Source organism: Colius striatus, chromosome Z (assembly GCF_028858725.1).
Source record: "Colius striatus isolate bColStr4 chromosome Z, bColStr4.1.hap1, whole genome shotgun sequence".
Classification (NCBI taxonomy): Eukaryota; Metazoa; Chordata; class Aves; order Coliiformes; family Coliidae; genus Colius; species Colius striatus.
This window is the reverse complement of record NC_084790.1, coordinates 31,982,965-31,993,596: the sequence shown is the minus strand read 5'-3', so window position 1 is coordinate 31,993,596 and position 10,632 is coordinate 31,982,965.

Below are 10,632 nucleotides of genomic sequence, written 5' to 3'. Positions count from 1 at the left end.
TAAAGCTCAAGTTGAGACTGAATGTTTTCTCTGATTGGAAGACTAAATCTGTCCGTAATCATCCAGATAAGATGACATCACCAGGATGATACAAACTGTCTGAAAGATTAAATGCCCACTATCAAACGCAAACTTAATCTTGAATTTAGAAAACCAAAATACTGCCTTTTTTAACCATAACTAAATGCTCTAGCTGAAGAAAAAATTCTTATTAGAATGTGTGCTAAATACAGTGATAATTTTTTTTTACTTGGTAGATAACTACTTTCTCAAAGAACTGTTCTTGGATGATTTATCTGAAGATGCTCTTCTGCACTTGGTCCCAGGCAACACTGAAAACTTACCTCAAGACATATTCCTGAGATACCTATATAGCAACAATCACAATACACTTCGCTTTATAATTGTAAGAGGAGTTCTAATAAATCCTGTGTGCAGTATTTATCTGCATAAATCCAGCATGTGTTTTAGTAATGTAAAAAGGAAGCAGTCCAAAAAGCAAGAGCCCTACAAACAAGTGATCCAGTAAAACCATGTCAAACTCTAGAAAAAGAGTTTGGGTAGCTATCATAGAAGAAAGGCTGATGTCAAAAAATGAAAAGCCTACTTAAATGCAAAGGACAAGACAGGCCACAAATTATGAACTGGTCAATTGGAAACAGGAATGTAAGATGGTTTGAAAAAATCACTTTGCCAAGGGAGGTAAAGGTAGTAGTGAAAGATTGTCTGAACTTGTCAAAAGCAGAAAGTCATCTAGGAGGCAAGTGAGACTACATGAGGAAAAAGTGCTGAAAGGGTGCTCACATGATGAGACTGTGACAGACTAATCCTGTGAATTCCTTGCATTGGGTTTTGCTGATGAATGTATTGGGGAAGGTCTCATGCATACAACAAATCTTTGTACCAGAGGTGTCAAAAACCAGGTTATTATAATGAAGAATTATTTGCTTTTAAATAACTGAAAATAGGGGATATTTAAAAGGTTCATCAGTTTGGAAATGTGGGAAAAAACTGCATGGAAACTCAGCCCAAGGAAATTTTATTTAAAATACTGTCTGTTGGGTTTTGGTTTGTTTTTTTTTTTCCTTAAATCACTGATTTAATCAATTCATTGCAAAACTAGATTAGAAAGGAAGTTGTCCCATTTTCAGAGAAGGATGGAATCCCCTCTGAAAATAGATATTCCAGCCATGGACAAGTTACTATGCTCAGAAGAGAGGTACATGAGTGGCTGCTCATCATAGCTCAGGTAGTGGCAGGCTATGTTGTATTGCATTGTCGTATTGTCCTTTTGACCTTTTGATTAGGAGTGCATTTAACAAGATCTCCATATCTGCAGATCAAGGAGCAGCTGTAAAAGTACAACCAGATGATGCAGAAATAACTGTCTGCAGCCAGCACACTTGAAGTGTAAGTCTATTATTAGACTCTGGCTTCTGATTCTCACTTGACTAAGTCATCTCAAGCTGTATTTTGGCAGTTCTTGCATGCTGAGAAATCTGATTGTTACTCTTACAGATGTTTTTAATAATATGATAATTTATAAGAAAGAGGTATTAATTAATATTATGTGTAATCTCATTGGCTGATTATGGGAAATGACAAATTCAACTCTTTACTTTGTACTTTTTTGTCTCGTGTCAGACTTAACTAAATTATTTTCAGCATCCCGAGGTTTTATTTGCACTTTCTACCTTAAACTCTGGTAACAGATGAAGATGCAGGAAATATTATTCAGAAAGAAATTTGTAGTTGCTATTACATGCATTGGATGAAACATCTTAATTCAAGCAGCCTGTTGAAGGTAGATCCATGATTTAAAATACATTAATGTATCTCAATTGTTTTTTGAAGTTATGCCTGTGGGTTTAAATGTATTTTTTATTCACTGGAACCTTGAGTTGGTGAAATGTTTTTAGTGGAGGTCAAATTTCTATATTCTTTTCTTCCTTCCTTCCTTTCCCAGTCAGATTCTTTCTTGCACTGCAATTCATCTTGTTTTGTTCCCAATCCAAATGTACTTATGACTGAAAACTTTCAGATAAATTTGGCCACTCTCAGTTCTGCTTATTAGAAACTAATATATTTTTTTGGTAGCTATCCATGAAAGCAAAGTCTGTGGTTAGATTTTAGAAAGTTACTATTGTGGTGTTTTTTGTGGATTGTCCCAATAGGTAAATAATAAACAAACCTTGAAAATCAGTTGGTTGATTGTAAAAAGGAGAAGGCTCTTATAAAGATGTGAGAAATGACTGGGGTCTTGTGTTATAGTGCTGTTGCTCTGAAAAGGTCTAGAAAATGGCCATTTAAGAACACATTTGCCATTTCTCAGTTTTCAGGCTGAAGGATTTTACACTGTGAGAAACCACTATATTGTCCAGTCTGCTTTTAATATATTCACCAGTAATATCTGTATCAGATCCATAACTTTTGATGGAATTGCATGTTCAGCTGAACTACACTGTGCCCTCTTGTTTCTCTTCATTGTGACTATTAAAGCATGGGTTTTGGAGTGCTTTTTTTTTTTTTTTAAAATTTGCTTTTTATCACAACAACAAAAAAAATCAAACTTGCAGTTAGTTGCCAGAGCTTCCTTAGACAGCAATGCAGAGTTTTTAGGGTTTAGATTGTCCTGAGCAGGACATTGGACTGCATTAAAGATTTCCTGTCTCTTTCACGTCCCAGGCTGCAGTCCTAGACTGAACAGAGGACTGCACATGGTCTGGTTTACTTAAATAGTTTTCTTTGTGCTGATGTTCATGTAGGGCAGGATGTAGACAAGAGTTTACTCTGCAGTAAATGCAATCTGCATACTAAATCACTTGAAGCATGGTTCTATTTCACAAATGTTCAAAACTCCCAGTTATTATTGTATGAAAGCTATTATTACAGCATTGAGTTAAGAATGAACTCTGAGATATAAGATAGTATCTTCTGGCTAATTCTTACACAGTAGTTGCTTCCAAGCTCATATTCTGCTTACTTTGGAGAGGGACCTATATTTTAAAGAACATTTCTGGTGTGAAATACTGTTTCATAATGTATTCTATTTAAATTTGTACAGAATACCTATAAATGAAAGCCAACACCTCATTTGCTGACTGTGGTAATTAAAAGAGTTTTTAACACATATCTGCTGAAGAAAATATTCATTAGAACACAAAAGCTGTGGTGTTCTATGCTAGGAAAACCATGAAAATTATATTATAGAGTTTTGTCAAGTATTTTGAGTTAATATGTCTCATGAGTTGAAATTTTCACTCGCTCCTTCCATCATGTTAGCATTGCTCACACCGTATTAGCTGTCACACTGCTTGATCACCCATGAGCTGTTCTGTTGTCCTTGATCCAAGGGCAAAAATAGTATATTTTCTGCTATTTTGGTGGCTTAAATCAGCTAACAGTAGAGCCCAACTAGACCCAGAGTTAGTGCTGAAAGATGAGGGCTTTTCTGGGAAGGGGAAGTGAGGGCATTCAGCAGCAGCAAGCTGTCGGGTCAGCCCAGCTGTACCCAGTTGCTGCAACAGTAGTCATTGTCAGGAACCTCAAATTCTGAAAAACGCAGACAGACACCTAATGTGGCTGTCACACTGCCAAGCTCCAGTCCTTATGCCTCATTTTGCACTTGGCTTTTAGCTTTGATGGCCTTAAAAATGTTATCTTTAATCCACTGTCGTTTTAATCTTTGCTGTGTGCAAAAGGGTTTCCCCTCCCAGTGCACCCCTGACACACACTGCTGCTTCATTCGTACACTCGTCTTCCTGTAGTGTTGAAACACTGGGATTGTCTGTTTATTTATCATGTGATAAAAGAAAACCTATTGCATCAAGAGAGGGCTTTCTTTGGAGGTGTGCCTGTGTGCACAGGCAAAGATTTTCAAAGTGAGAAGATCATGACAGAATGCATTAACTTACTATGCCAGGTGGTCTTTCTTCTCACTTAGTGCTATTTTCACTGTGATATTTAATCACTGTAGAGATAATTTCAAAATGGTTTATGAGACAAAGTTATGCATGTAGGAAAAATTCTATTGGATTTTGGATTTTATGCTGCAACTAAATGTAATCTACTCTAGATTTTCTCTCATACCATGAAATGAATAAATTGTGTCAGCAGTAGTACACAGAGGAAAATAATGCATTAATGTCACAGAATCGTCACAGAATCATAAGGGTTGGAAAAGACCTCGAAAGATCATCTAGTCCTGGGTTCACACCCACCTCCGGCCTGGCTGGGCCAATCTGGTGCCTCTGCGATCACTATTTAGGGGACAGGAATTTGAAGTGCTGGCAGGAGGTGTAAGAGTGATACAAGATGGAGGCGACAACGCGGACCCCACAGTCAGAGAAAGAGGAAGGAAGGAGAAGCAATAGACCAGAGACCCCTCTGCAAGCCATGGCTATAATGCAGGCTGTACCCCTGCAACCCATGCAGGGCCATGGCAGGACAGAGCCACCAGCAGCTCCATGTGAGTGAGCCTGGACGGGTGAGGGACTGTGTGGGGAGGCGGCCATAGCCCAGGCCGTGCTGGAGAGCCTGTGCGCCGCAGAGCAGCCCCACACGAGAGGCAGAGAGGAGCTGCAGCCTTTGGGATAAATGCACGTTGGAGCCGCCTGTGAAGGGCTGTCATGTGGTGTGTGTGAGGTACCCCATGGACTTGCAGGGAGGACGGGTGCGGAGCCCACCTGTCCTGAGGAGGGACAAAGGGCAGAAGCTATCAGGAATGGACTGACTGCCCTCCTGAGCCGTTCAGGGTGGGGAGGAGATAAAAACCCCAGGATCAGGGCTCTGAGCCCGGGAAGATGGGAGGAGTGGGGAGAAGGTGGTCTTAAAGGGCTGGTTGGACTCTTCATTGTTGTACCACCCTATGTTTTTTTATTTTGTTTGTGTTTTGGGGTTTTAAGGTTACATTTTAGTTGGTATTGCATTAAATTATTTTCTTCCCCAAGCTGAGTAGCCTGGTCTGTTTTGTCCTGGACCTTAAGCGGCAATTAAACTCTCCCTGCCCTTTGGCAATCCTCAGGTCTTAGGTACTTGAGGTTAATCGTGGTCTTTTGTTCCCTGATGGGCCTAAACCGCAACAGACTCCTAGGTCCCTTTCCTCTACATTACTCTCTTGGGAGTTCATTCCCCAACCTGTACTGGTATATGGGGTTGTTCTTTCCCAGATGCAAGACTCTACACTCGACCCTGTTGAACTTCATTAGATGTGATTATACTGAATAAAAATCCAGATTAATCTGAGATATGTTTTTTATTTATTCAAGTCTATGTTTAGATTAAGTAATCTGTGAGTTTATTATAGGGGATTTCACCATTGTCACAATTTCCTTTGATTTCAGTGTAGATTCTGGATGTGCAATGTACCACGTTAAACTGTTATGAGATTTTATATGTGTTTCAACTGTAGTGACAACTGTAAAGGAATTTCATGGGTTCTTCAATTGCTCTGCTTTTTGGCAGAGCAATTAGCTTTCTTCTTTAGCTTTTGCAATTCAATTACATCTAAATGAGAGACTGACAGTTCACATTCATCATCTATATATATGCTACAAAATGTTGTTTACTGGATCTATGGAACATGAGTTAAAGTAAGTTAATGATTTCAAAGTACACTCAATACATCTATATCAAATAAAAACTAAAACAAATGCAGAAATTGATGAAAGGAGATCAGTAAAAGCACATTTTTCAAAGTTGTCTTGCTCAGTGCAGTTAGATATCTTAAAAATTTTGCTTTATTGGGCAGATGTGGAAGAGATAGGCATAAAGTTATGTCTGTATAGTGTTAGCTGTTGCATTTTAAGTGAAGAACCTGGTACAGCATGTTTAATAACAGCAAAAATGTAGATAATCATAGTGAAAAAACTGTTATTCAATTTATACCATAAAATATTTATTACAGTAATTTAATGGAAGTATTTGGGCCAAAATGGATTTATAGATACATTCTCTTGGACCAAATGGCACACTTGTGCTCTGGAGTAGCCTTGTACGTATTATTCCCATACTTTATTTGGAATTCTTTCTTTCCCATGACCCTAATGACCTCAATTAAGGCTATTTTTCTCTGGATCAATGCAGCATTAACTTCATCTTAAGTTCAGAGTTAGCAAATTATACAAAGTCTCAAATAGAGTTTCAGCACTAAGTATTATAGTTAGAAAGTACATAAAGCACTTAGAAATGGAAATGCACTCCTTGCATGGTTATTAATCTTCTGATGTGCATGTGTGGCTCTGTTGTGTGACTGTAAACTATTTCTCCAGATTAAAAGTCAGTAAGTTTCTGTAATGTGCTATGGAGTCTGGAGGCAAACTCAGTCTCATGTGATATGACAACTCCTATGGTAACCAGCATTATTTGTGAATGCTGAGTATAAGAATATCTCCTTATCAAATCAGAGGGTGCTCCCTCCCTTCACCCCTTCCTTCCTCCCTTCCTTCCCTCCTTCCTTCCTCCCTCCCTTTTTTTTCTCACTGAACAAAGGGATTATAAATGCCAGTCCATTTCCACCTCATTTTTTGAGACACTGTGTGATGAGAGTTTGACTCCTCCTTTTAACAAATGGAGAGGGGCCTTCACAGGTGTTAACACTGAATTTTTAGAAGAGCATGTTTGTCTTTTACATGTTTTTTCTGTGGCAGTAAATTTTACTCTTGCTGACAGCACAAATGCTTTAAACAGAATAAAATTAGCTGGAAAATGTTAAGCTCTGTCATCTTGTCTTCTTATTATAATTCACAATCTGATTTCACAGGAATCCAAAGAAAAAAAAAAGAGCAGCATTTTCAAAAAGAGAATAAAGCATGCATTTCATATATTTTTACACTAGCAGCTACTGAAAGAACACAGATTATTACCTATTCATAAAAAAGGACAATAATCAATGCAATGAGTTTGCTTTTAATTTCTATCTTCAATTTGACATCTTGTTACTATTAATTTCAAAGCACATTTGCATGAGTCTTCTGCTTAAAGATGGTACATCTGTTTCCGATCCCTTTCATAAAAATTGTGCTCAGGACAGTATTTTTACAAAGACCAACACTGTGAAAGTGATAGAAATGTTTCATTTGATGTGATTTTATTGCCAAAAGTAGTACTTGTACTAGTAGCAATTTGTTCTTCTTATGTGAAAATCAAGTGTCACAACAGTGTCTTTAAATAATTAGTGAAATAATTGCTTTGCTTTCAGTAATTTTCCCCTATATCTTACCAAAAAACCTCCCTCTTTGATAGTAAGCACCAGCACTTTCAATGCAAGTATGTGAATTTAGCCATTGTTATGGTTTGACATAAAGCTGTTTCTGGTAAGGGGGAAGGGGCTGTAAAAATGGCTCCTGTAACAAGTTGCTCAAAACCCTCCCCAGCTCTAAGCCAGACCCACTTCTGAGGATGAGCCAATTAGATGCCTCCATGATCACTTTTTAAGAAGAAGCTGAAAGAAGAGGGTTCTTACTCTTTCTTCCTTCTTTGGTTCCCTCGTCTTTTGTGGCTGGTGGCTACGGCTTGCAGAAAGATCTCTGGTCTACTGCTTCTCCTTCCTTCCTCCTTCTCTGGCTGAAGAGTGCACATGGTCACCTCCGTCTTGTATCACTCTTACACCTCCTGCAAGCACTTCAAATTCCCGTCCCTAAATAGTGATCGCAGAGGCGCCAGATTGGCCCAGCCGGGCCGGAGGTGGGTGTGAACCCAGGAGCCGTAGCGAGAATGCAGGCTGTACCCCTGTGACCTATGGAGACCCATGGCAGGACTGAGGGTTACCAGCAGCTCCGTGTGAGTGAGCCCGGACGGGCGAGGGAGACGGTCATGGCACAGGCCGTGCTGGAGAGCCTGTGTGCCGCAGAGCAGCCCCACACGAGAGGCAGAGAGGAGCTGCAGCCTTTGGGATAAATGCACATCGGAGCAGCCCGTGCAGGGCTGCCGTGTGTGTGAGGTACCCCACGGACTTGCAGGGAGGACTGGTGCGGAGCTCACTTGCCCTGAGGAGGGACAAACGGCAGAAGCTATCGGGAATAGACTGACTGCCCTCCTGAGCCGTTCGGGGGGAGAGGAGATAAAAACCCCGGGATCAGGGCTCTGAGCCCGGGAAGAGGGGAGGAGTGGGGAGAAGGTGGTCTTAAAGGGCTGGTCGGACTCTTGTACTACGCCATGTTGTTTTATTTTGTTTGTGTTTTGAGGTTTCAAGGTTACGTTTTAGTTGGTATTGCATTAAATTATTTTCTATTTTCTTCCCCAAGCTGAGTAGCCTGGTCTGTTTTGTCCTGGACCTTAAAGCGGCAATTAAATTCTGCCTGTCCTTTGGCAACTCTCAGCCTCATAGGTACTTGAGGCTAATCATGGTCTTTTGTTTCCTGATGGGCCTAAACCAGGACACCCTGCAATGCCTGAACACCAAGGCAGACAGCTTGGGGAATAAACAGGAGGAACTTGAGATGTGCGTGCAGATATAGGTATATATATAACTATTTTTTTATTCTTGAACTCTAGTTGATTTTTTTAATGAAAAAGTGAAGAATAACTACAGAGAGGAGATAAGCAGTGGTGAAATCAACTTGAAAGAAGTTGTGAAATGTGTTCCCTTGATTCGTGTCAATGTGGATCAACGAATATGGATGATAATTTTTGGTAACTTTATTTGTTCTTGTGTAACTTGTTCTTGCTTTTCGTAACGGCAGCTTGACAGGTGGATGCTTTGGATGCTTATTTCTGTCTGTTTGGTAACTGGAAGCTGAAGTGTATGTTTGTGTAGTAGCAATTTTCAATCCCTCTCAGGGGAAATTAGTTCAGATCTCCAGTCCCACACTTTTTGTCTTTATTTCCAGAATGTGAAGATGCTCTCTGGAGGTGTTGCACAGCATAAAACTGTACTGGTGATGGTTTAATTGCACAATTGCAGTGTGTGTGTGCTCAGCTGAATGGCCTGGTGACACATACCATTTGTAGCTGCATGGTAGTGCAGCCAAAGGCAGTTTAACTTGATGAAACTTGATGAAACTTGATGAAACTTGATGAAACTTGATGAAACATAGGGGTTTGTGCCTCTGTTCCCCCATGAAACTAATGCAGAATGCAGTTGCTCCTCTCATCTTTACATCTGTCTGTTAATGATGAGGCAGTTTAAAATTGCATCACTTGTGACTTGAGAGTGTCTAAAATACAGTGAAAAATCAGTTAGAACTCGAGAAGAAGAAAATGTGAAGGGATTGTTAGATGGGCTACTGATCACCAGCTGAAATTTTTTTCCTGGGAACTGAGGGATGAGTGCAGCAAATTTAGTGAAGGGAAGAGAATTCCTGATACAAAAGTGTTTCTGTTCTCAAAACTATGGAGGCATGGGGAACCTGGATGCTGTGGCATGGCTGGGCAGTAGGTAGTTGAATTTCTGATTTAGGTATCAGAGATGGATGCTCAACTTTGTCTTCCATCTATTCAATCTAGAAATCAGGAGCATTAAGGAAACACAATAAGATCAGGCTTATTTGGATATGCTAGATGTGAAGACAAGTTTTTTTCTCTAGAAGGGCCTTAGGGAATTTTGGCCTGGATTTCAGAAATGAGAATTTTTGTTTTCAACAGCTTTCCTAGTATTTATTTCACATCTCAGTTGTGGAACTTCTTTTTTGAACTTTTTTTTTTTTTTTTTTTTTTAAACAGATGACATATGCTTGACTAGAATGAAAATCCTTGCTATGGTAAAAATGAAATGAATTAAAATAAAAATATCCAAAAGAAACTATTTCATCTTGTAATATATGTCATAATTTCTTCCACATTGCACAGAGCTTTTAGATTACTTCTCTGATCATTTTTTGCTTAAGATTGATTTGTAATTATTCACTCACAGTGTTGCAGTGCCTTTATGGGTACACTGCGTAAGATAGTGTACTCAAATTTACTCCTCTCACAGCTAATCATCTGCAATACTATAACTGATTTGACTGCTTCAGTTTAACATTTCCTCCAGCTAAAATATCACCATTATTTTTAGGCCAATCATATTTCCAATAGTGTAATTATTAGACTTCTCCATGTAATTATAACTTGAGTTTCTTGTGAAATTGTTAAGAATTTGATCTTCCCTAGATAGTAAACACCTCTGGATTGAGCCTGAAAGTTACAGGGTTTTTGGTCAGGATGTGATTGTTCTACATAACCAGGAAGAAAGTCACATTGAAAATCTGGTTTACTCCAGGCAACAGTCATGAAAAGAAAGCACCTTATTATTATTTAATTATGGTCTTTGAATTAGTTCCCCTACTATTTGAATATCTGCTAATGAGGAAGATATCAGCTGCCACGTCCTGCTTTGTGTTCAAGGGCTGAGATGTACAGTGCGGTTGATCTAATGTCTCTTGGCTGTTTGAGTGTGTGTGTCATATAGTTAACAGACTGGGTGACAGCTGATTGTGGCAGGAATCAAAACAGAACTGTGATGACGTGCTATGCGTAATCAGCCCACCTCCTCCCCACGCTGGTTGTCTTCTGCAGCCCAGAAGACCATTGATGTCATGCTGAAATGGTGGCACCACAAAGGGTTTTGTTGATTTCACTCAGGTAGGAAGATAAGGTATAAAATAGGAAGCAGGAAATGTGCCACAGAGAAGGAAGCATGTTGTCCCATGCCAG